The sequence below is a fragment of the Caretta caretta genome, chromosome 12 (genome assembly GCF_965140235.1).
Source record: "Caretta caretta isolate rCarCar2 chromosome 12, rCarCar1.hap1, whole genome shotgun sequence".
Lineage (NCBI taxonomy): Eukaryota > Metazoa > Chordata > Testudines > Cheloniidae > Caretta > Caretta caretta.
Window position 1 is genome coordinate 40,489,706 of NC_134217.1, and position 25,429 is coordinate 40,515,134.

General features: G+C 45.9%; 1 protein-coding gene across 4 annotated transcripts in view; it reads right to left on the bottom strand.

Moving 5' to 3' along the window:
- ANKRD11 (ankyrin repeat domain containing 11) overlaps nucleotides 1–9,857 on the bottom strand; it is a 233,609-nt gene extending 223,752 nt beyond the window's left edge. For all 4 annotated transcript variants that reach the window (XR_007352352.2, XM_048817184.2, XM_048817183.2 and 1 more), the window contains exon 1: nucleotides 9,528–9,857. The gene's annotated coding sequence lies outside the window, so the exon portion shown is untranslated. The remainder of the gene's footprint in view (nucleotides 1–9,527) is intronic.
- Between the last annotated feature and the right edge of the window lie 15,572 nt (nucleotides 9,858–25,429).

A 25,429-nucleotide genomic window follows, 5' to 3' on the forward strand; every position in this document is an offset into this window, starting at 1 on the left:
AACTTCACTTAAAATTAAATTAAAATGCAGAGCCCCCCCCGGACCGGTGGCCAGGACCCGGGCAGCGTGAGTACCACTGAAAATCAGCTTGCGTGCCACAAGTTGCCTACCCCTGCCCTAGCAGGAGCAGATGGGGCTGTTCTTGAGACTTTGTTCTTTTCTCTGATAAAAATGGATAGCTGTGGACAACCACTCTACCACCCCTAAATGTTCTTATTCAAGATGTATACGGAGCTGTTATCAAGGTTAGAGACATGACAGTATGCAAAGTCACCCTGCATTATGTCTGCCTTATGCAACCCAGACAATATGGTTAAGCACCTTTGTCAATGTCTAGCTGAGATGGAGTATGGATGGGGGCAAGCTGACTGAAGTTCAATCCAGAAAAAAAATGAGGCGATTGTGGGTTGTGAGAAGTCGCCAAAGAATACTGCAGATGTAACACGGTAATGGTGTTTGGCAACCCAGGTTACTTGGGTTGTTTTTAGACTGCCTTAATACAGCAGTGACCAGGATGATCTTCCCATCTGCACCCGCCCAGTAAGCAACAATCTTTTCCTCTGAGACACAGACCTTGCTACTCTTATCCACACATTTGTCTTCACAGCAATGATCTCTACACAAGGCTACAACTGTAGTCCCTTGGAAAACTGAAGTAGGAGCAGAATGCAGCAGTCTGCTTAGTAAGCAGTGCATCTTTTTATGACTACACCAGCATTCCACAATCTGCATTGACCATCTATTGGTTTGCATGTGGAGATAGGTACTAGATTGGACCCTGTAAAGTATACTTGAGAGACCATTTCTCTCAATATATTGCCACAGCTGCAGTCAGCCCTCACACCACAGCTGTCATCCCCTTGGTGTACAAGGCAAGCAAGCTGTTGATAGGATATTCTCCAGAAGGGCTCTTTGGCTCTAACTTGCTTCTATCTTAACCTAAAAAAAGTCTGAATCAGTTTACCTTTATGGCATACTGTAAAAACCATCTATTGCTAGCATTTGGGGGCATGTCTACCCAGAAGTTGCACTGGTGAAACTTGTGCATGTAGACCAAGCCTACGTGTGGGCATTAGGGCGTTAAGTGAGAGAGGGTTTTTTGTTGCTTTGAACTGACCAGTTAATTGCCCTTTATGTGAGGGCTCATTATGCTACTTGGAAATTATTCCTGTATAATTTGTTATTTTAAACAACCACGAAGGCACCCAGAGCTGCATGTAAACATCTTATATTCAATAATGCAAGTTCCCACACACCTGATTTCATAATTTCATCAGTAAAAAATTATTCAAAAAATGTACAGTGGAGAATCAATATTTTCTGAACATTTGTACTCTGTTCATAAATTCCAGTGTAATTTATTGAAGCAACACAAAATATTTTCAAAACTACTAACTTTTCAATCTCCTGTTACATAGGATGTCAAATTGCATTTAGGGACAATTTGCTACCTGTGGTTAATTTCTTAAAAGGGTAATGATCTCTTCACCTCTGCCTCAGACCTAGTAAGTACTCCATTTAAGACTAATCCAGAAAGCACTTATGATTAATGATAAAGTTTTTACAGCTTCATGCAGCTCTAAATGAAAAACTATTTTAGATTTATTCTAAATATGATTATACTGGAAAAAGTCAGTCAACACTATAAAAAATGTGGGAACCAGCTTCTCTAGCACATCTTCAAAGTTCTTGTTTTCATTAGCTAGATGCACTTAAATGTCCCATGGCAGCTCCCTATAGAAGAGAACACCATGGGTCCAAAGTCTGAAAATTGCCACAAACAAGAATCACCTTAACACTTCCTATTCATGGAGCAAGTCAAAGGCAATCTAAATGGAAAGAGAAGCATTCCTAAGCAGGTAGGAAGAAAACCATGGATGGTAGGTATTTACCAGAAGTGGGTTTTATCAGGTAAAATCATGGTTTTTATTTTAAAAACTGCTTCATTACTGCACACCACATTACACTTAGTTCTAATCACATATTCAAATTGTGGTTATATGAGGCAGTAGATTTGGAAATTAATTTAGGGTTGTACAAATAAGTAAAATAGCAGTAGGCATAATACTAATATATGCAATATAATACTGAACATCAATGTCTGTATTAAAAAAAAAAAAAAAGGACTTGTGGCACCTTAGAGTGCAAGTCCTCCTTTTCTTTTTGCGGATACAGACTAACACGGCTGCTCCTCTGAAAAAAGATCAACGTCTGTATACATTTGGTTTCGTATTTTCTCAAGCAAGTTGTGTGTGCAATGACTCACTTCAATATTATATACATATTTTATATACTACAAAACTATTAACAAATTGCTAAATATTTTTCAGTAATTTTCATCAGGATATTCTAATAATCATTTTATTCTCCCCAGTTTCAATGGGGTTTAAACCAGTATTTACCAGTGCCCTATCCTAAACTAATTTTTCCCGGGAAATTGTCAATCCTGGTGAAAAGGTCAGTTTCCTCCACTCCATATCGGGATAACTTCCATTTATAATCCCCACTCTCCTTCCAAGGCCACAGTTAGTAGAAAACTTTTTTTAACCAATATAAAAAAGCAGCAGCCTTGCACAGGCCTGATCTCAAGGAAGTTGAAAGGCAGAATTCATTTAGTGTTTTTCAATGTTTTCATAAAATATTGCATTATTTTAGTAAACCAAATAGTATTACATTTAAAGATAGGCAAACTACTGATTTTATATGAAGAGGAGATCTTATTTTAAAATACTGAACATATACAGTTTGGCTTCCTTAAAATAAGGGGAAAGACTGCCTATAGATTTCTGGAGGATAAATAATTCAGTGCATGAATGCCAAGGGCAGTACAGCAAACATAAGTCTTACATTTATCCATATGGCAGGGACAATGCAGACAGTAATATGCTTCACATCACCACCCTGACAGTGACTTCAACCCTGACCTAGAAAATAACCAACACTTTCTTCTAGCTACAAGCGCTAATTCACTCTGAGCCCTTACTCACCCATGGTATAAAGGGCTATTGCACACTTCATTTACGTGGGGTAGCATCTGCTAAATTCTAAACCTGAACTCATTGCATTTTTGGCCTCTTCTCACTCTTGTTAATCCACTGACTGGAACAATTAAAGACTTATTCACATGAACTTATAAGGAAAGATGAGGACTAAGCAGAAATGGATCCATTTCTCTAAGGAGAGATCTGAAACCTGCTGAGAGTTTGTACATTCGTATCATCAAAGCTCGGAGGATCAACAAAAACCTAAGCCAGTGTTTCCTATTCATAAGAGCTTGTGAACCAACTGTAGCAGCAAGAACAGAGAGGGAATACAGTGACTGAATGAGGCCAGAGGCCTTCTCAACTGATAGCATATACTGCATGGTTCTTCCCAATCTATTTCACCCTATGGTGCAGGACAACAGAGCTCCTTATAGTAGTGGTTCTCAAAGCCGGTCCGCCGCTTGTTCAGGGAAAGCCCCTGGCGCGCCGGACCGGTTTGTTTACCTGCCGCGTCCGCAGGTTCGGCCGATCACGGCTCCCACTGGCCACTGTTCGCCGCTCCAGGCCAATGGGGGCTGCGGGAAGTTGCGCAGGCCAAGGGACATGCTGGCTGCCGCTTCCCGCAGCCCCCATTGGCCTGGAGCGGCGAACAGTGGCCAGTGGGAGCCGTGATCGGCCGAACCTGCGGACGCGGCAGGTAAACAAACCGGTCCGGCGCGCCAGGGGCTTTCCCTGAACAAGCGGCGGACCGGCTTTGAGAACCACTGCCTTATAGGAGCTCAAAGGGTCATTGCACCTTAAAAATTCAACACATCAACTCGCTAACCTCATTAGAAAGAATATCAGCAACTTGTGTTTTAAAAATTTGGACGGGCACATGACAAAGCAAAATAGTGTCACAAACTGAGCCCAATATGGAAAACCTGTAGGAGTATGGTAAACGGAAGAGTCTGGTCTAGTTACTTATGAGGTTCACCATTTCCACCAATGGTTAGCAAGCCCCATGGCCTCACCTGTCACTCTCTCTCAGATTAGCTAAAGTATATGTAAGTGTTCAACCATCCCCACATCTGAGACTATTGGATAGCTTGCCTAAAATCTCTAGGAAGCCTCAAAGAATAGAAGAGGCAGGAAATAAGAGTAAACAGTGGGATTCTTGGTAACAGAAGCTTCTGATAATACTGACTGAATTTTCTCTCTCATTCCCAAATTACTCATTTTAGTTATTAAAAAGAACTCAAACACAGACAAGCATCCTAAGGACTCATGTAAAGAAAAAAAGAGTTTGAAGATGCCACTAACAGTCTTAATGGATCTCAATGATGGGAAATGAATCTTGAAAGCCATCAGATCAAAGCAAGATCTTTTGTGTGTGAGGACTGTTACTCTTGGAGCCACAGAACTTAACACCATCTTTAAAAAATATTTTGCTCAAATAAATGAAGCAGCAGTCTCTCATCAGTCAAGTGGTATGGATCTTTTATGGGATTGGCATCCTACTTGCAGGATAAAAACTAAAGCAGATTTGGAGATAGCTCACTCAGGCGGTGGAAGTTTCACAAACTGAAGTAATGCTGCTTGCCTTTTTCACCAGAGAATGGTTTTGGACAGGTTTTCCTCTTCTATTAGCATTTAAGTGACTTTGTTTGTTTTGTAAGTTTGTAAAGATTAATTGTATTTATTACAGGTGGACACCACTCACAACTGGGTCACAAGTGAATAGTAAGGATGAACTGATATATTATCTAACAATAGGCTTCAATAACCTGAAATTAAGATTACAACTATCTTAATTACATAAGGGAAGGTACTTGAAAACGCTGTAATTTTCTCAACATTATAAAAGTCTGAAAATTCAAGGTGCTGTTAAAGTCAAACAGCATTAACTCTGACCTCAAGTATTAACAACTTTCCATCCTCATAACCCACTGCATATTACAATGTAAAATAGAGACATTTTGATTAAGGAGGCTTTAATAAGCCCATGGCTGTATAAATCCACTTTGTGTACTGTGTGCCTGTGACATCAAGTAATTCGAGTCCATATGATTTCTCACTACCCTGCACCCATGGCACATAAGTTATATAATACTTGGCTCAGACCTTAAGAGGTATGTTGTAGCCCCAGATACAGAAACTACATGCCCATGCTCAGTCTAGTTGCAAAAGAACATATTTAAAAGCAGCATATGTATTCGTCCCTGCAAAATTTCAAACAAATTGGTTTAAATTAAGTACAATTAAAGTTTATAATAAAACACTAATCTCAACCTTAACTAAGGAGAAAAGGAATCTCTCTCCTTAATCTCATTTAACAGGTGTAATAGCTGTAATGCTCATACATGTTAGCATGACAACAGACAAGCTGCCTTTACTGCATTCTCACCAGCTAAATAAAATGAAGAAAAAAAGCAGCCAATGAATATACCATTAGAATAACTACCATCTAACTCAGGGGTGGGCAAACTACGGCCCGCGGGCTGGATCCGGCCCCTCAGGGCTTTGGATCCAGCCCACAGGATTGCCCCCCGTGGTGTCACAAGCCCTGCGCCACTCTCAGAAGCAGCCGGCACCACATACCTGGGGCCTGGTGGGTGGGGGCAGAGGGCTCTGTGCATTGCCCTTGCCTCCAGGCACCGCCCCCCCCCCCGCAACTCCCACTGGCCAGGAACGGGGAACCGCAGCCAATGGGAGCTTTGGGGGAGGTACCTGGAGGCCTGGTAAGGGCAGCACGCGGAGCCCTGTGCCCTGTACCCTCCCCCAGAGCCACGCAGGGACATAATTCTGGCCGCTTCCCAGAACAGTACGGCATGGGGCCAGGGCAGGCATGCAGGGAGCCTGCTCTGGCCCCGGTGCGCGCCGCTACCACCCCGAAGCCACTTTAGGTAAACAGCGTTGGGCCGGAGCCCGAACTTCTCCTGCACCCCACACCCCAACTCCCTGCCCTGAGCCCCGTCACACCCCAACCCCCTGCCCTGAGCTCCCTCCCACAGTCCACACCCCTCCTGCACCCCTGCCCTGAGCCTCCACCTGCACAATGCACCCCTCCTCTGTCCCAATCCCCTGCCCTGAGCCTGTTCCTGCACACTGCACCCCATCCCACACCCCAACCCCCTGCCCCAACCCTGCATACAATTTCCCCACCCAGATGTGGCCCTCGGCCCAAAAAATTTGCCCACCCCGATCTAACTATTTCCAAACATATTGGATTTGCTGTTGTGGGATCTATTGGTATCCGTGAGGCATCTGCAAAGCAATCCACTACCATAGTATTTCAGTACCAAAGGGACAGTTATAATCTATATTGCAGTCCATCATGGAATACCTGAAATTCAACTAGTCCACACAGGAAAGAGAGAGGGAAAACAACAGAAAACTGTCACCTGGGAATGTTATAAAAAATACACTCCTGGAGCCAGATTGTCCTTCAACTTTTGTCTCCTTTGAAAAATTTTTCCATAGTAATTAGAACTTCAATTTTTATTGAACCTCCAGAATTAGAGGAATGCCCCATCCCTAAAAAAATTTATTTTCGAACCCATGAGAATATACATATGGTGTAAGCAGTTTTTAAATAGTGCAGATTCTTCACTTTACAGTAATGCTGAAAATGCAGTTTTTTCTAATTTACCTCCATTATTCAGTGGCTCTAAAGAAGTCCTATAACATTCATCGTTGTAGACGTCAAAATGTAGTTGGGTGGTCAGTAAGACCTAGGAGTCTCAAATTATCCTGTTACGATGCTTACGTATGTAAACTATTGGTCTGCTTTTTATGATACAAAGTCAGACAAAAAATTTTAAGCCTAAATCTGAAAAACATGACACTGCCAAGCCTTAAAGGAAACAAAATGGACTAAACGCAAAAAAAAAGTATCCATCTTAGTACCCTTCTTTCCAATATATTTACAGAACAAAATGCCATTTTTTATTCTGTGTGTAATTACACAGTTAAAATAACCACCACATATAGTAAGTAATCCATCTCGTTTACCGAGGGAGCAAACGTTGGTGCAGTATGATCAACGTGACTAGTCTACACTGACCCTAGAGAAACACACTTGCCTGCTCTACTGAACAGCATAAGGGTGCACGACAAAACTCTCAAAAGGAGGGAAACTATACAAGACTTTGTCCACTTTATTTTATATTCTACTTATGTTCTAAGCAGCTACCTTTCATCCATTTTCAAATTATACAAAGCTGCTTCTAAAACTGAAAGGTATAATCTAAACAGGTACTCTGTCACACATGCAAAAAAACCAACACCATAACATCAATGCAAATTTGTATTTCCTTCTCACCAATGCTCCCACCCACAAAACCAACATAGGGACAACTTGTCAAAGTAAAAATAAAAGACATTACAATATTATGAGACTAGAAAGAGGTGCATAAGTGGAAAATAAAAGTATACGAATATCGAGTTTGAGATTCACAACTGGACATTTCTAACTTCACTGCTACCAAAAACAACTCCCCTTGGAGACAGGAAAAATTCAGTTAATCATTTGGATCACATTTAGATAAGAAGATGGAGATGGGACCAACCATTTAGATTTAAAGAAACAGCTTCACACTAGAACAAAAGCACTTGAACGAATCATAGAACACAAAACACCTACAGAGTAACCAACATGCCAAGGAAGGTAGTATCTAAATTCCTAGGCCTCCTCCAATACTCACTACTAAGAGTAATCAGTATCTGTGTGGCCCCAAATAGATAGAGTTCCACAGAACCTCCCACACAAAAATACAGATTGCTCTATAGAAAGATCTGCCACTAACTGAACCCTTCCCAAAGAACAAAACAGGTCATACCACTTCAGCACTGATGTTTCATTAGCATATCAAACAATATGCTTAAGAATTTCTCTATTCAGACATGGAGAGGGAGTCAAATATGGATCATATTTCACTTTCTCTGTAATAATTATGCATTTATACTGTAACCCACTGTTACCATTCAAAAGTGTCGCACTGTACACCTTTTATTTGGGGACTCCTCTACCACTTGAAAGGGACAGAATCAACTTATTCTTATTAACTAATGACAAAAAAATCTAGTTCCTGATAGAACACACTTTAAACAACATGACACATTTAAAAAGCTTTTTAAAATGCACACGGGTTGCTTTCTAAGGTTTTGTTTTTTCCTTTCTTTCTTTCCAGAAAAGGAAGAACATGGGAAACAGTGAATGTGACTATATACAAAAGTGTGTCAAACTGATTAAACAGCACAGAAAAACATGTAATTAACAACCTTCCTTCAGTCAGAAGTTTCAAGTAATTATAGCAGTTACTAAATAGTCAAATAAATAGTCAAATAAATATGATTTTCAAGTTGACATTGTCCCTTTAACATCCTTGTCCAACTGACAAAACTAGCCCAGTTTCTGGAGTCATCTCAGAAGATTAATTTTGCTTTAAGGATACTGTTTGGGATTTGTTTTCACTGTCTATAGGGCCAGGTTCCTGGTAGTAAGTGAGCACTTTGTGTACAAAACCACAGAAAGGGGGAGGGAGGGGAGCCCTTTCCTGCAACTAGATATCAAAACAGATCTACAACCTTAGTGTAGAAGCCAATCTGTAAACACACCAGCTCTTGTGTCTCAATGAACAGGCTGATTTTCAATCCACACACACCCCCACCCTCACAAGACAGCTGCTCTCTCTGGAAAAGGGCAGAGGGCATTGCAGGGCTCAGCTCCTCCAGGCTTCTTGGAGGGGGAAGAGACATGATTTGCCTTTATAAACATGCAATCAATCTCGTGAACTAAGGGGGGTGTAAATTCTAGACTGGCAAAGTGCAGCTGTTTTTTGCTAAGGGGCAAGGCTGGAGTGCAACCCCTTCCACCAGTGCACAAAAGCTTTTCCAAGGAGAAAAATACTGAGCAATTTAGAGATTAAACAGGAAAAAAATAAATGCAGATCAACGAGCCTTGCTGGCTTCAAGCAGATCAGCTTCCCCCTCTGCACGAACAGAGCTAACGCCTACCCAGGGATGATGAAATGGGAAACGGAAATTACCATTTCAGACAACTTTTCATATTGTTTCTTCTAGCAAGTGCTACTGCCCCTCCCCCCCACCGAGGGGCTGCCCCTCCCCCCCCCGCACGGCTGTCCTTCCCCCCCTCCCCCCGCACGCGCCCCCTCCCCCCCGCACCGAGGGGCTGCCCCCCCAGGCACGCACCCCCTCCCCCCCGCACCCCCTACGGGACTGCCCCCCCCGCACGCACCCCCTCCCCCCCTACGGGACTGCCCCCCCCGCACGCACCCCCTCCCCCCCGACGGGACTGCCCCCCCCGCACGCACCCCCTCCCCCCCGACGGGACTGCCCCCCCCGCACGCACCCCCTCCCCCCCGACGGGACTGTCCCCCCCCCCCCGCACGCACCCCCTGCCCCCCCAGGCACGCGCCCCCTCCCCCCCGCACCCCCTACGGGACTCCCACTGCTCCCCGCCCCGAGGCCCTTCTCTCCTACCCCGCGCTGCTCCCCGACCTCGAACCCCACTCGCCTCCCCCAGCTCGCCCCGCTCCTCACCCCAGGTCGGCGCTGGGCGCGCAGGGCTCGGCCCCTCCTCACACGCCGTCCCCCGGCTGCAGCCTCCCGGGCGAGCGAGGCCTCCGGCTCCTCCAGCCCCGCCGCATAGGGGAGGCGGCGGGCGGGGAAGGGGGCTCGGGACCCGCCCGGCGGCGGCGGCGGCGGCGGCCCCGGCGCGGGGAAGCGCAGGCGGCTGGGAGCGGCTGCTCGGTCGGGACCCGGCGGTGGCGGCCGGCTCTAGTGCTCGGGGCTGCGGCTGTCGCGGCGGCGCCTCCTCGCCCTGCGCTCCATGGCCCGCCAAGCTCCGTCCTCCCTCGGCGGCTGCGGCCCCCGGCTCGCCAGCGCCGCCAGCCTCGCTCCCACCCGCCGCTGAGACGCGCCTGCCCATTGGTCCGCCGCCCCGCGCCGCCCCATTGGCTGGCTCCCGGCAGGGAAAGTCCCGCACGGGGTGACACAGGCACGCCGCGCGTGGCGTCAACGGAAGACCTCCGTCCCGTTAGCGCGCGGGCGCGAGGCGGAGCCTGTTGTTCTGCGCGGTGACGGCGGCGGCGGGCCCATCGGATTGGTTCATTTATCGTGACGCGGGGGCCTCCCAGGGGCTGCCTCGGGAGAGTCGCGTGAACGGCTCTTTCCGGGGCGTGGCTGCCTCGCCTCCGCTCTGCCGTAGCCTTCGGGGCCTTGTGGGCGCGAGGAAGAGGCTGCGCCGGGGACGGAGGCTGCGCCGGGGACGGGGACGGGGACGGGGGCCGGGCCGGGCCGGGCCGGGGCAGGGCGGCTGCGGCCTCCCGCGGGCGCCCCGTTCGCAGCCCGCCCCAGGACCGCGGGGGGCCGGCCGCCCCGCCCCGCCCCGCCCGGGCCTGGCTCCCCGGGCCCCGCGGCTGGATCTCCGCTCGCGCAGGGGCGGGGCGCCGGCTCCAACGAGGTCCAGGGCCCGGGTCGCTTCCTTCTCCGGGCCCCGGCCCTCTGTCTCCGGTAAGGCGCTGCCTGCCCCCGGGGCCGCCCCCGGCCTGCTCGGGGACTGCCCGGGCGCGGGCCCGTAGCGTAGAAGGGCTCAGAGCCCGGCCGGGGCTATGTGAAGAGCGGGACCGGGGACAGCGGCCCAGGAGCCAGCCGGGAAGGGGCCAGGTGAGAGCTGCCTGGGGAGGAAAGGAGAGGGCCGGAGGACCATGGGGAAAAGCAAAAGGCTGAGGGTGAGGACGGGCCGGAGCCGGCGAACACCTGCTGAGTGAGCGCTCAGGCAGGGTCGGCTAGGAACAACCAGCCTGGCAAGGAGGCGGTGAGCCCAGTGCAAAAGGGCCGAGGCTGGAGGATGGGTCGGAGGGGAGGCCTGGGTGGGTGGGTGGAACACTGCAAAGCTGACTTGAAGCAGGCCTGCAGGCAACAAAGACCAGAACAAGGGGTTAGTCCTGCAAGGAGGGTCGGTCACTCGGGGCGGGTAGGGCGGGCAAGGCCTGGCTGAGTGAAATGCTGCGGGGAGTTAGCTCGTGGGAGACCTGACTTGGGGATACCAGAGAAGAGTCGGGGAAAGTGAGCAAATCTGGGAGCTGTCAGGTAGAGGGCCTGGAGGGTGGAGCCCTGGAACAAGGTGGAAAGAGTCTGGGGATGGACTCCTGGGAGGGTGAACTGGAAATGACAGCCTGGGAGGGAGCATGAAAAACTGCTGTAATGGTACCTGTTGTAGTTCGGGGTTTTGGAAGAATGGCTTTATAATGAGGATTCTATGGACTACAGAACATGTACAGGAATGCCTCAAAGTGAGCTTTTTGGATTGGATACTGAGCAACTGTATTCCCTTTATGACTGGACCGAGAGGAAACTGAGGCAAGTGCACTTGTGCTGTGACCTGCTGGAGAGCACTTGAGGCAGGGATCCACCTATCAGGTCTCCACTTTTTATCCAAATCTTGAGACATCAGGATTCATTTTGAGCTCTTGTTTGATCATATTCCATATTCAAGGCCCTGCAACAGAAAAGGTACTGCCATCATGTGAGGGTGTGGGGACTTTGAGCTATGGTGCTTCTAACTGTCCTAGTGGGACATGAAATAATGCATCTGTACAAGCAACCCAGAACTTTTTTGCAGCCATAACACACTGTAAATGCATCAGCCATGGCCAATTCCTAAATTTTTCCCAAATTTAATCTCCCTTTGTTTTCTTCTTGCACATAAAACTGTAAAAGCTCAGGGGAACTGCACATGTGGTTTTCCCCCTTGTAGCTCAGGAAAGGCACCCACTTCTAGGCTCCCAGCTCCTCAGCTGTTACCTCTCTTGGATGGAGACCTAGGTCTCTCTCTCTCTTCTTACCAGGGTTTGCTGGGCTACACAGTTCCCTGCCTACACTGAGTTCCCCAGCATGTCTAACTGCTTAAGCAGGTCTGCTTTGCTTTCTCAACCGAAGTTAAAACAGCATAATTAGCTAAAGTTTTACGGTCCCACACAGGTTTTCCTAAGCAAGCCCATTTATTCTTAAGGTGAAAGCATTAACAGAAATCTTATTAAAATAAAAACCTGCACACATGCTGATTAGTTTACCCCCAACTCCAGCAAGGGTTCTTGTAGGAGTCAGTCCCTCAAACCACATACAGGAGTTTTTCTGTGGTTAGCAGTTCATATCCCCTTTTGCTTAGAATTAGAACCCTTATGAATCTGTGAGAGTCTTCTCCCCTCCCCGCCCCACCCTTTTATACAAGTGGGGTCTCTGATCCTGAAACCCTGGTAACAAGTAATCAGTAGACAGTGGGTTTCTCCTCAGGGTGTAGAATCAAAAGTTTGGATCCAGGGGTTGGAATCTGTGTTCCCCTCTTCCCGTGTATTTCCTAGGATTCTTGTCTGCCAGATTGTTTAAAAGAGACCTTTGAAGCTCATAATATTTTCCAGGGTTTACATTACTCATGTCTCCCCCGAGGGACATTACATACAATCCTACAATAAGACATAAATGTTTGCATTTTTAATACAATTTCATTTGTATTCTGCTCACTCCTTCCAAATCATTCATGAAAATAAGTAAGGATAGTTCTCACACAGGTCCCTGGGGATAGGAACCGTACTAGTCTCCTCCCTCCAAATTAATGTTGCAGTATTTGGGCCAGATCCTGCAAGCACTACACAGGCCATGAACTTGTTACTGTGAGCAATCTAATTGAAACCAAGGCAACCGCTCACAGTAGTAACAGCACTTCTGCCAAGAGCTCCACCTCAGGCCAGCCATGGGGGGGAGTAAGAGGGTACATCCTGGTAAACAACTGAACCTCAAGCCAGCAGTAAGAGGGTAAACTTCTACCATCACTTTAGCTTACTGGCTACAGGGTAGTGTCACGCTGATTTGTTGTTGGGGATCTCCCAAGACCCTCTTCCACTTGGTTCCTCAAGGACTCAATTTGACTCCACTTGCTTCACTCAAGTTCCTTTATTTGGCATCCAGCAAAGCTATGCTGAATTGATCAGTCTCAAAGTAGGGTGGGTATATAGGGCATACCCACACATCCAAAGTTACACAGCAAACCTCTTCCTTCGTTTACATTTACATGTCACATTGTATCTGCTGTGTATTAATCACACATTTTGAGATTGGCTTGGTCATCTTGTAGGAACCAATCCCTCTACAGCGTTCTCAGTCCACGCACTGTTTGTGCACGACTTACTCTTCACCTCATTGTATGTTCCAAGCTTTTCTTATCTTCTCCATTGTAAATGCTTCTGTGGGTGTATCCCTTGTCTTAGCTAGTACAGACATTCTGTTTCCAGCCTGCTGATCCCTATATCTTCTTGAGTCCTATCTCCCAAGAAATGAGGCCTCATCCATGCCCAATTCCTTATGTCAAACCAGGCCTACGTTTGCACCTAAACCCAGACTGCCCTGCCCCTGCCATGATGGCTGTGACTCTTTTGTCTGAGGCTTTTTCATTCCAGTTACACAGGTCAGTCACATAAGGAAAATTGAGACAGAACCTTATGAATCAGAACCTTGGTTTGCCACTGAATGTGGCTCTTCGGCCATTTCTCCTGCTTCCTTTGGGATGGAGCAGTTCTCTCTCTCTCTCGTGCTGGACCTGTCTCCTGCCTTTGTTGCAAAGGGCTTGAGGTAGCAACAAAAGCAGGGGATTGCATGCTTGACTGCCACTGTGCCCTAATGCTACTGTGCAGAGTGCTGTACATGGGAATAGGGATTCCTGCTGTGGTAATGCTGCATGTTGGTGGTTCCTGCATTACAGTACCAGTGCAAAAATACTGTGGTTGCACTGGATGTGGTTATGGGTATTGCTGTAGCACCACTGAGCCCAGTTACAGACTAGTGTTCCATTGTGCTGGGTGCTGTACAAATAGAGCAAAAAGACAGTCCCAGCCTCAAAGAGCTCACAATCACAGAATCAGACAAGACAACCTGTGGGGAGCACAAAGAAACAGCCAGCCAGCAATGGTCAGTGAGCCAGGAAGAGCTCAACAAAACTCTTTGGTATTGTGTGTGGGACTCATTTCATTTCTGACAGAGAGAGGTTTCGCTTCCACACCTACCATGCCATGGGACGCATTCATTACAGCCCCTTTACAATGACAAAAGCAAAGCAGCTGTAAGGCCCCTTAGAACTTATTCCTGGTATAAGAGCGCCAACAGGTACAGAATCAGGGTAGCTTTGCCCCACCCCACCCCCTGAAACTCCCAGCACACCGTTGAGATGGGTGTGGCCAGGGGCAGGCATTCCTAAATACTGCCTGTTTCCCAGGTGTTAAAACCCTTAGTTTTTTTCAGAGCCAAAGCACAAATTGGGGTTGCTCTGGTTCTGCAATATCAGATGCCTTTACCAGGCTCTGTAGGTATAGGTTAGAGTCTGGGTGTCTGACTGCATTGTGAATTGTTAATTAAGAATTGTTAATGCTTCCATCCACCTAGCTGCATCTACACTGGGAGGTAGGTTGACCTAACTACAGTACTCGGGGGCAACATTTTTCACATCCCTGAGCAACGTAGTTAGGTTGACCTAATTTTTAAGCACAGACCAGGCCTTGTACTGCTTGGCTTCTTAAGACTGTCCCCTGTCTTACATAAAAGGGCAAAGCCTTACTTCTCTCCCTCCTCCGTAAGATCTAATGAAACTGTCAAAAGAAAGGTTTCAGAGTAACAGCCGTGTTAGTCTGTATTCGCAAAAAGAAAAGGAGTACTTGTGGCACCTTAGAGACTAACCAATTTATTTGAGCATGAGCTTTCATGAGCTACAGCTCACTCGCTTGTCCTCCCCCCATTAGCGTCTCTTCTACGCATTCCACTGTGAAATGCTGTGTCCAAGTTAGATGCCATCCTCTGCTGCCTTAGGGCTGGTCTACACTGCAAAGCTAGATCAGTTTAACTACATCGCTAAGGGCTGTGAAAAATTTCACATCCTGTGCAATGTAATTAAGCTGTCCAAAGTCCCGCTGTGGACACTGCTCGGTTGACAGAAGAATTCTTCCATCAACCTAGCTACTGCCCCTCGGGGAGGTGAATTTACTACAGCTACAGAAGAACCCCTTCCAATCGTTGCTGTAATAAGTGTCGACACTACGGCAGTGCAGCTGTGCTGCTGTAGCATTTCTAGTATAGTCATACCCTAATATTCAGTAGTGAGCAAGAGGGGAAAGGTCCTTTTCCCCCCTTCATATTCTAAATATATTTGGCTGTAACAATTTCCCTGAAAGACATTAATGTCTTCCACGTCAGAGGTCCTGCATTATGTTGGAAGTTAAAGCCGCCTTCTGCGTGGCCCTGACCTTTATATTTGAACACCACATATGAAAGCATGAACAGTCCATCTACAGAAAAAGGATTAAAGGTGCACTGTAAAAGAAAGCAAAATTGGGTTTCTTTGTGTTTTTCCAGAGGGTTTTTTTATGATAGGTAAGAAAATCTATATTTTTAATCTCTGTGGGTTTTTTACATTAGAACTTTTGGTATGGTCTCCTTTTGACTCTGTGGATGACTAGGGAACTGCTAGGATTATGACTTCACAATAAATAAAATGTGATCTACTGAGAGAAATGACTATTCTGGCTGTTCGCTTGCTTTTGTTCCTTCCACATTAGCTGAAACATTTAGGGGGGAAAAAAAACTTTCTTTAAGGGTTCAGCTCCCATACCCTTCAATTAAGGCCTGGGAGAGCACACAATGCGTATTTGAATCCCTCCACAAAAAATGGAAGACAAAATTTGACAGCCTTAATACGCAGGGGAAGCAAAGAAAAATATTTGGAGAAAAATATATATTTAGGCCTACTTTGTACAACACAGGAAAGCAAAAAAGAGCACAAATTCACTCTTTTCCTTTCTCAGGCACCCTTGAAAGAGAAAAGATGCTAGAACGTTAGTCTTTACAGATGCCCACTCTCACAATAGCTGGAGTTTTAAAGCCCCAGCTCCTGGAGCCATGGGACTAAATGAGAATCTGTTTTAATTTTAAAAAGAAAAGCCGTTCATAGCTGGAAAATGTGGCTCAAGTACACTCAAAGCTCAAAAAAACAAAAAGCAAATTTTTAAAAATAACCTTTTTTTAAAAAATAGCATGCGTCTGGATGGCCTCAATTCTGAATACCTGAGGCTGGCAGTACTGAGTCTTTGTTACATAAACACATGTTGAGTCTACATTTTTAAGCCAGTAGAGTGATCACAATGGAAATTAGTAAGAAATCTTTCAAGATGCCTCTGTTCTTCCTTAAGGGTTTAATTCTTGAGGATAAGCAAAGTAATATTTTTTTAACCAAATATTTCCAGAAAACCCCTAACCTGAGCAATCTCCTCAGTCCTGTAGTGAATGGGTATGGAGTTCTACCTTCAAGGCACTCTCCCCTTATCCTCCAGCTCTCTCCCTATCTTCCTCTGAACACCAGTGCAAGGGTGGGGGCAGAGATGAGCAGGAGTAAATCCCATTTGCCAAAGACCAGATAAAATCCCTGCATCCTGTCACAATATATTTCTGTTAAATAATAAATACATTCTGACATAACTTCATTAACACAGTGTTAAATTTGCCCGGTGGTGTCTCGTGCCCTTCCAGAATATCAATTTCAGCAAAACTCAAAACTTCTGAAAACCAGGAAATGAGTTAAAGTAAATGGCCATGCAACTTTAACTCTGGTCCCCTGAAGCTGGCAATAACCACTGTGAATTCTTTTCACACACCCCAGTTGCACTGACTGTCTTAGGTGTAGCTGTATTGAATGGTGCAGGGATTAGCGGGAGCATCTTGGCAGACCTGTGATTGTGACACAAGGTGGGTAGTCCCTCTCCCTGACCCCCATCCCCATGTGTGATTGAAGGAAAGAGGTGCATGTGTACCTTAAGAGATTCCAGCATTGCATTGTGAGGGTGGTGTCAGTAGCAGGGCACAGTTAGGTGGGAGATGCGGGTGATCTGGGGGGGTTTATGAATGGTAGCAAAAGTAGAGTGTAATGTTAAATGGCATTGTGCATGTAATAGTGAAGGAGTTGTAAAATTTCTATGGAGTAGGCAAAGTGTTTGCAGGTTGGGCAAATATTGGTAGCTCCTGCTCAGTACAGTTCAAAGGCAGAGTGTGTGCATGCACTCTGGGTATAGTGGCAGAGAGGGGCATCGCTCAGAGAGGGCAAAGTTAAGATTGCACAGCGTGTATCTTAACTCTTGGTTGCCTAGTTTTCAGAAGTTTGATATTTGCTGGGTGTGGTCGTCTGAAGGTCTGAGATCCCACCTGGCAACCTTTACTCTGCATCAATGAATTTTTGTCAGTGAATCGCCTAATTTTTGGAACAGAAAGAGAGAGGTTCTTGGTAGGAACTGGTGGTCGTTAAGGTAGAATGACTGAGGGTTGGGGTGGGAGCCAGCAATCTGATCATTAGGCACCCCTCAGTTCTCCTGGAGAAGGCTGAATGGGGATATGCAGCTAATTAGCTGATCAGGCTGATGAACTAATGAGCAGCTAAGTGGTATAAAGAAAGAAACAGGAAAGATGTAAGGGGGAGGATCTGGGCTAGGTGAGCACAGTATATGCTGAGAGCACTGTTCTTCCCTGGCTCCTGTGGGAAGGGGCAAGAAACACTATCAATACATTGCTGCATGAGACTGTGGGTGAGGGGAATGTAAATAAATTCATACGAATTTCCAAGTTACTGGACAGGGTCTGAGAGGTTTCTGAGGCATCAGAGGATGAGGATGGAGTGTGCCTGTTGCAGGCCACTATAGGGATTCCTAAGTACTCCCTCTCTCTGTTCATTTTGTTATAGTGGAATGAGGATAATGTTTGCTGGGGGGCAGAGAGTAATTGCTAACTGGCCAGTGACAGAAATCTCATCCATGGTCCATCCCCAAAACTTGACAGTTTATTATATGGTGGATACAGTGACTTTAAACATGGGAAAGAAGACTTGTCTCTCTGTCTCTCCCCTGCCACTTACAGTATTCCTCCCCCTCCCTTTGCAACATATAACCCTGTCGCCATTTCTATCTCACCCTCCCCTTCTGGTCCCATTAAGCCATCAGCAGTTTGGAAGCCAGGCGTGCAAAAAAAAAAAAAAAAATGCTAGAATCTGTTAACTTGAAGAAAAGCTGGTTTTTTCCCCAGGGGGCTGTATCTAGGGTTGCCAGGTGTCCAGTTTTCGACCGGAACACCTGATCGAAAAGACCCTGGCAGCTCCGCTCAGCACTGCTGACAGGCTGTTAAAAGTCCGGTTGGCAGGACAGCAGGGCTGGCAAGCTCCCTAACTGGCTCTGCGTGGCTCCCAGGAAGCAGCCGGCATGTTTGTCTCCTAGGCAAAGGAGCGACCAGGGAGGTTCCACGCGCTACCCCCGCCCATGTGTTTTGTCCCAAGCACTGGCTCCGCAGCTCCCATTGGCCGGGAACCACAGCCAATGGGAGCTGCAGGGGTGGCGCCTGTGGGCAGGGGCACTGTGTAGAGCCCCCTGGTTGTGCCTCAGCCTAGGAGCCAGAGGGACATGACACTGCTTTCCAGAACTGCCTGAGGTAAGTGCTACACCCCTGCCCCAGCCCAGAATCCCCTGCTGCACCCAGAACCTCTAATTTCTGGCCCCAGCCCAGAGCCTGTACCCCAGCCTGGAGCCCCCTCCCACATGCCGAACGCCTGGCCTCCAGCCCGGAGCCCCAGCCCAGTGAAAATGAGCATGTGAGTGAGTGAGTGGAGGCAGGATCTTGGAGAAGCGGTGACGCAGTGATGGGGGCGTGGGCAAGGCAAGGTTGTTCAGTTTTCTGCTATTAGAAAGTTGGTAACCCTCGCTGTATCTCAGGAACCTCTTGTAGCAAATTTTAAGACAATCTGAATAAACATGCATAAAGCTTAGGAAAAAGTGAGAGTGGCTGTGACGGGTTCGATCACAGCGACCCCTTTGGAACTGTCACCTGATGTGCTGAAACTACCTCTGAGCCCATTTTCTTTGATGGCACGGGACTCCAGAACTCTGCCTTGTTGAGCCAGACACGCCAGCCTCCTGCAACACAGACCCAGGGTCTGAACCACACCCCCAAAGCTGTGGGCTTAACTGAACAGCTTAAGAAGTGCTCCTGTCTCCAGCACCCAGACACCCAGCAGGATTCAAACCCCAAATAAATCCATTTTACTCTGTATAAAGCTTATACAGGGTAAACTCAAATTGTCTGCCCTCTATAACACTGAGAGAGATGCACAGCTTACTAATAGTTTGCTCTGGGTTAATTAATAAACAAAAGTGATTTTATTAAGTATAAAAAGAAGGATTTAAGTGGTTTCAAGAAATAACAGAACAAAGTAAGTTATGTAGCAAAATAAAACAAAACACGCAAGTCTAAGCCTAATACATTTAAGAAACTGAATACAGGTAAATCTCACTCTGAGATGTTCCAGTAAGCTTCTTTCACAGACTAGACTTCTTCCTAGACTGGGCCCAATCCTGTCCCCGATACAGTCCTTGTTCCAGATCAGGTGGTAACTAGGGGATTTCTTATGACTGCAGCCCCCTTCGTTCTGTTTCACCCCCTTTTATATCTTTGGCACAAGGTGGGACTCTCTTGTCTCTCTGGGTCCCCACCCCTCCTTTTAAATGGAAAAGCACCAGATTTAAGATGGATTCCAGTACCAAGTGACATGGTCACATGTCCTGTGATATCCCCCTACTCTTCATTTTTGCCAGCCTGACTCATAGGAAGGCTTACAAGTAAACAGCCACTTACAACCAATTGTCTTGGTTAATGGGAGCCATCAAGATTCCAAGCCATCATTAATGGCCCACACTGCATAGTTAGACTAGGAGTTCAGAGTAATACTTCATATTTCTAGCTTCAGATACAAGAATGATACATTATATTCAAATAGGATGAACACACTCAAATTATAAACTTTGTAATTATACCTTACGAGAGACCTTTTGTACAAAGCATATTCCAGTTACATTATATTTACACTCATAAGCATATTTCCATAAACGTGCAATGTCACAGTGGCCACCAGCAAGAGCTGGTGGCCGTACTCTGAGGCCACCAACAAATTTGTCCTGCAAACCCCTGCTTTAGAAAAGTCTTTGCAATCTTAACTGTAGCAGAGCTGGCTCTCCATTATAACATAAAATTAATTATTATCAGCTGCTTTGCTGTAGCCAAATCCCCAGCACAGGATAATCCTGGGAACACAGGCAGCTCTGAGAGGTTTTAAGTGACCCATTCATCTCAAGGTGATAGTCTCAGCTGAATGAGAACACCCCACAGGAATGAATATAGCCTGAAACAATAGCTTTGAGATGTGTGAACTGGTCCATTCACTTCATTGGGTGTTCCCCTCCCCAGTGCTTGAGCCCATTGTATGCATCAAGCATGCCTGTTCTCAACTCCTCATCTAGAGAAGGTATGTTTCCCAAAATACTGGCTCACATGAGGACAGGGAGAGAGGCTCAGATCCCAACTCCCACCTGCAGAGAATGAAGAGAGGTGCTAAGCCACCCCTAATGGTGCAGGCCCCCAAGAGTCCAGATGGTACATGAAGGGGGTAGGGAAAAAATATCAGACACCCCCAGAGGGACAGGAGGCCCCAAATCCCAGTTTGCACATAGGAGGGGAGAATGTAGGGTTGACAGGTGACCCTGACCTAATCTGTCCCACAATCCTCATGTTACTGCTCTGTCTCTCCCCTCCCAATAACGGACATCCCAACCAGAGCCCCCAAGCCTCTCTCCCTTTCTCTCCCTGATTCCCATTAATCCCCCTCCCCCTCCATAACTCCAAACTCCTCTCCCCCCCAGTTCTCCCTCCCCTCCCAGCAAGCTTAATTGTTTTTACCAATGTATCATATAATCTGCACTGGGTGTGAATCATGACGACTATTAAGTTTGCTAATAAAGAAAAGACCCATGAGGATCAGAGAACTAGTAAAAATATAACATCAAAAGGGCCAAGAGAGTGAAAGTTGAGCATCTGAAAGCAGAAGAGATTTTTACTTTTAGTTTCTAACTCTTTATATTAACAACTATTGAACTTCAATGCGTACTTCATATTAGCTGAAAGCAGGGTGGCTGCTCCTGGAAGAAACCTGGGGAGAGGTTTTTGGGTCAGAGGGGTAGGCTAAAAGAGTGCTTATGGTGTTATGAACAAGAGAAGCTGTTATGACACAATGTACCCGTGTCCATACGCTACACACTATTGCACACTTTGTACAAAAATTATTGCCTTTGTGAGACATCATTTGAAAACTCATAATTTGCTGGTCAGTACTGTCCCAATAAAATATGTGTGGCAACAATGTATGTGAAGTTATAAGATTCCACTGCATGATGATCTTAACACATGTTCCAGACTGAGGTTGACAAACAGATCTTTCTCAAACAAAGGAATGTGTGCGCTGCTTAATTTGCATTTAAGCAGCAAAGTCGTCAAGCAGGAAGGGAAACAAAAGAAGCTCCAACGGGTGAGGAAAATGCAGCAGGGATCATCCTTTCCTATGGCCTGTCTCTTGAATCTCAGCTGGAAAGTTTTTCAAGGAGGAGGACTGACACTATAAAAAGGAGAGACAAACACCTAAAGGCACCCCTCCTCCCTACCTTCCTGCCCATGGATTCGCTACACCAGGAGGAACAAAGGAAGAAGCCATTGAACTGGAGAAGGGGTCTTGAACTAAGAAGTTTGGTCAGTAAGACTGCTGAGAGCATGTGGTGAAAAAACTGCTTTGAATTTAACAGTTAGGACTAATTGCATTTTATCTTTATTGTTCTTGTAACCTTTTCTGACTTTTATGCCTCATTACTCTTACTCAAAATCTCTCTCTTTGTAGTTAATAAATTTGTTTTATTCTTTTACCTATTTCAGTGTATTTAAATTGAAGTGTTTGTGAAACTCCATTTGTGGTAATAAGGTGTGTACATATTATTTCTTTTAAAAAAATACAGACGCTCCATGAATTTGTATTGTCCAGGAGAGGGCTGGGCAATACAAGACACATTTCTGAGAGGAAATCTAAGACTGGGAATGCGTTGGAGTCACCCTGAAGGATAACCAAGGCTGGTGAGAGCCAAGGTCTGGCTGGCTGAAGCACACACACAGACATAGCTGGGATTGACTTACATGCTGGAGGCTGTTTGTGAGCAGTCGAGACTGGAGGCTACAGCAGCAAAGCATTGTAAATAGCACAATAGGTTAGAGGGCAGGGGTGACACAGCTACTGATTAGTCTAGATTGTATCCTGGGTCTGTCACAGCTTTTTCCTGCTATTTGATTCCTTCTTTCTTCCGACACAGGACTTAACAGTCTTTGTAAATAAACAAAACTGCATCAAATAAACATCTGATTATAACAAACTTCTACGCTGAACTGGAAAACCTACAGGGCCCCAAACTTTGACTAACTGCTAGGTTTGACGGGGGACAACAGCACCGTCGCAGGGGATGCTAGTTGTCGTTTTTCTCATCAGGTTGAAAAATGAGGCCAAGGAAACAGACCTTTCTCCCAGGTCCCACTCTTAAAGGTGGTCTCTCTGTATCTGAGATGAGGCACATGGGCCAGGGAAGTTAGTACTGCTTCTTGTGGTGTTCCTGTTCAGTAGATAAATTGGGGGTTTCAGTCTCCAGTCCAGCACCTTTCACCAGTAGTAAATACACTTTTTTAAATTGCAATATTATTCAATGATGTCATAGCTGGAGCATATCCCAGCTTGGCCAAGCCTGGATCAGGTTATATCCATCTTTTCAGAGTATTGGATACACTCCCAAAGGAAACATTTTTACCAATCCAAGGGCAGGGAATGAAGTCACCTTTTCCAAGGTTATATTTCATACACAGAGGGAGGAAAGTACTTGTAAATTTGTAATCTATGCAACACATCATCAGATCTATGAATTCTAGAGTTGTAATTAAGACATTTTGGCTCCTGAATACATCTTATCAGGCTAATAATATATCTTGGATATTCATCTGGGACATGTTAGCCAAGGTTTCTTGCATCTCCCTCTAATTGTACCCTACTTTGTGGTAGGCATTGCAAAAGGGAGTATCCTATTACTTTGTACTGGCTTCTTATAGTACCTCTCCCATCTGATGATCTTTGAGAGAGTTTGACTTAGGCAGGGGAGCAGGAGTTCAAGCATCACAACTCAACTACACGTTATGTTGGTAAATAAATAGTTCCTAAAGCAGAAAATACTGTTTCAAGCCTCTCTGGACATGTAGGCTATTGCATCAGGATTAAAATCTTTTGGTATGGCATAGGCTGAGTTGGCCCATTCTGTGGGTGTGTCTGAGCTTCAAGCTGGAGGTGCAATTCACACGCTTGTGCCAGCTCTTACTGAGCTGGCATGTTAAACATAGCGTAACATGGCAGTGGGGTGAGTGATTCATCCCAACTACAGACCTAGCTTCTCTGAGGGGTGCATGCTTGGGATGACTAGCCCCTCCTGCTGCTCACGCTGCCACATCCACATTCGATTTTTAGCTCTCAATGAGAGCTAGTGGGAATATCTTCTCAAGCTAAGAATCACCGCAGTTCCAAATGTAGACATACTCTGTGTGATTAGCCAAATCATGCTCCACTGTGATTGTAGGGGGGCCACAGAGAGCAGTTGTTTCTCAATTTTGGTGCCAAATCCTAGCATAAACTCAGCCTTAGCTAACCTGGTGCAAATTTTTCTGTAGACAAGGCCTAATGAAACTGGCAGAGCCTCCTAATGTAGCTGCACTTAAACCTGCTTAATCCTTCATTGTATCCATTTAGCTGAAGTCAGTCATGTCTAAAAACAAAAGTTGCCCTAGTTTACTTAAAAACTATTTTAAAATCAGTTTAGTTAAACAGTGCATGTTCTGTGTGTAACCCAGGGCCTAACTTGCCAACACATGATAAATTGATGTAAGCAAGGTTTTTAAATGATTTTAAGTGAGTCTGCATTAAGGGGGTGCACTGCTTTAACTCGATTGTGTTTTGTGTTATTGTTTTAAATCAGTTTAGTTAAATGACTGTACTTTTCTAGTGTAGATAAGGCCTGGGGAAAGACCCCTCCCCCTTCACTTTTCATTCCATTTAGCTGATTTCCCCCTTCCCCAAACTAGACCCACCTTTCTCACCCCCGCCCCCATAAAAATGGAACTAACATGCCATTTGCCACCATTGCATAGTTTGCTCTGGTTGTGTTCCTCCCCCTCCCCCACCCTGTGTCTGTCTTGTCTATTTAGACGGGAAGGTCTGCTATTGTCTGTCTAGTACCTACAATGGGGTCCCAGTCATGGGTGGTCCTTAGGCACCACCATAATAAACATGATTAATTAAAAGAAGTTGTATTAAAGTGGAGTTAGCTAACATGATAAGCACTTAGTAGAGATACCATTTAACACCTTTTAAATTCATGTTAACTGGTCATGATGTACCCTAGGGGGACACTAACATGTTTTTAAACATGAACTATTTTCTTAATCTAGACAAGGCCAGAGTTTAAACACCTCACCTCTGTGTCAAATCTAATCTCTGACAGCCTAAGAGGCAGGAACCTGCTGTTTCATGACTCTGGGTTTCAGTCTCACAACCTATCATATACCCTGTTAGTAAGAAATGTTGTGTTGGTATTGTTTAAATGTGTTTAATTAGCAGTTTTAATAGTATGTATAAGGTAAAGGTTATGTAAATCACTGGCTTTAATAAAATCCAATATGGAGTGTATCATCTGTGACTCTTGGACTCCATCTCTGTAAGCAGACTTGTTTACTGTTAAAGACACTGGATTTCCTTGGCTCAAACTGGTCTAAACCAGTTTTTCCTGCCAAAAAGGCTATATAAAGAACTTGCTCAGCACCTGCCCTGTGCTGTCCATTCCAGCAGCAGCATGTGCATGGTCGGGTCTTCCTAATGCTCCAGAGCTAGAGAGAAGAGTACCATCTATCCTGCAGCAAGGTTGAGGAAGGAGAGGCCTGTCCTCACTATCCCCACCACAGCAAACTGAATCCATTTTACCGCTGGAGGGTCCTGCTTTTCTGGTGTCTATCATCCTGGAGGGACTCCCTGCCTGCAACGAAATCCAGCAGTTGTCGGGGCTCCCCCGTAGTCCTCCTCAAAGGCTCTACATGAGCCGGAGAGTAGGTGGTCAGGGGCTTCACCCCATATGCTGTGTCCACTGTGCCTCAATCGTAGGAAAAGGTTTCTGTATTGGGGTTTTATTTATTGTTTTTCTGAATACCAAGGGAGGTTTTGTGGGTCTGAGCTTCAAGCTTCTAATGCCAGTCACTGAATCACTGTATGGTTAAGTTTCTTCCGTTTTTCCAGTTCTCTGTACCTTTACCCTTAATATACTTACCTTTGTTTGCACAATATTACCTTGTCTTTCTTTCATTTTTATTACATCACACAGGGAGGGAGGGACACCCTTATTGTAAGCTAAATCCACTGGCGACAGACATGGAAGGGAGCCGAGTCTGCTCTTCTGAGAAACGGGGCTTTCTTTTCTATC